This window comes from Meriones unguiculatus, chromosome 3 (assembly GCF_030254825.1).
Source record: "Meriones unguiculatus strain TT.TT164.6M chromosome 3, Bangor_MerUng_6.1, whole genome shotgun sequence".
Lineage (NCBI taxonomy): Eukaryota > Metazoa > Chordata > Mammalia > Rodentia > Muridae > Meriones > Meriones unguiculatus.
The window spans coordinates 138,930,930-138,932,692 of record NC_083351.1 but is presented as its reverse complement, the minus strand read 5'-3'; positions in this window follow the sequence as shown (position 1 = coordinate 138,932,692).

Below are 1,763 nucleotides of genomic sequence, written 5' to 3'. Positions count from 1 at the left end.
GTCAGTCTACTGAGTTCCCAGACACAGGCGCTTTTTTCTTCCTTTGCATCTGGCAGTCAAAGACTACAGCGGCTAGTCCTAAATGTTACTTTAGGGGAAGCTGCGGCTTGAGGTGCTTGGAGAAACACTTTTGTTTGTTTATTATTTTTAACTGCACCTCCCCCCATCCTGTTTTCCAGGAAGCCTGGGGTCTGATGGAGGGTGATCCAGGGAAAGGCAGCTGTTTCCTCACACACCGGCTCCCAACCATCCATAGGTTAGGGCCAAATTGGTAAGCGTGGTTGTAGACACAGGAGGGCAGTGGGCCTCTTGCTGGACACAGAAAGGGAACAGGGCACGTGTGGCTGACCATCCTCATGCAGTGACAGACACAAGGACACAGGAGAAAGCCCGGTGTGAGGAGTTAACAGCAGAACACGCGGACGCTGCTCACCCGTATTTTTCCTGTCCGTTTGGATTTCAAGCATTGGACTTAATTCGATAGACGGGATTATCTGAATTCTTCCAGCTCTCAAGGACACTTTTAAACTAAAATGCAGGTGACAGCCACTTTCTTAGCTCAAAATAGGACCCTGTTCCACTGTGCAGGTGACTGACAGGGAATCTGCATAGCAAAGTAGCCAGGCTTAAATAATATATCACTTTCTATTTCCTGACCACCGTTCCCAGCCTGCTTCCAGCGAGAGGTCTGTCCGTTCATCACTCTTCTCTAAGGAACGTAACGGTCCCTGGAAGCTAGTGAGGGCTTGTGATATGTCAAGCACTGTTCTAAGGACTTAGAGCTTGTTAACTCACTGAACCCCGGGAGTCAAGTCTGCTATTCATGCCCATTTTATAGGTGAAGAAGGTGAGGCACATAGCCGTTGAGTTATACCCACGGTCTTAGAGTCACTGATTCACAGAGATGGTCCTTGCATGCTTAGCCATTGTGCCCCTCCCCAGTGTTAAGGTTCAGGGCCTCCATTCGTGCTGACCCTATGTTCAAAAAGAAAACACTAGGTAAGATCTGGGGGTCTCTGCTGGGATGGTTGGGATGGTTCTGGGTAACAACCACAAAGACTAGAAACCTGGGGTGGAGGGCAGACGCTGGGGTGGAGGAGGGTAAGAAGTTCTCCCAGAACTTTGCTCCTGGGGTTAGAGGCAAGAAGGAGGGTCAGCTCAGGGTGCTTCAGGGACCCTGAGGATGGGTGTTGCAGATGGCGGGAAGCTGCTGACTTGCTGCTGTCTGGCCTCCCTCCCTGTCGCTGGCTAGCCCTGACCACTCTCATGGGCTCTGTCTCTTGCTGTGAGGCTCAGTCTAAAAGGCTTTGCCTGCCCCGCTACTCAATTCAGCTTTATAGGGACTCCACACAGACTGGGCCCTGCAAGCTCCTACTGCAGAGACCCTGTGCCTTCGCCTCCCAAGGTCATCTGCTCCCTCTCCTCCAAATTCTGCTCTAATTACCTTCAGCTCTAGTCAAGGCCTTCTATGTCCACTGTGCAAATGACATCCCTACACTGTGCACCACCCCTCCCTTTCCGAGAATATTTTTTTCCAAAAATCTTCACTCGGGACCTTCACAGACCTGCCACCCAACCCCATGTTCTACCCTCTTCAGCAGGTGACCCTGTGTGAGGTCATCACTGAGCACTGCTGCATGGCATCATCACTGAGCATTGCTGAGTGACATCATCACTGAGCATTGCTGACATCATTGTCAGAACCCCAGACTGCAGCTGGCTTGGGAAGAAGTGGTGAGTCTCCTGAATCTTGGCTCCTTGGC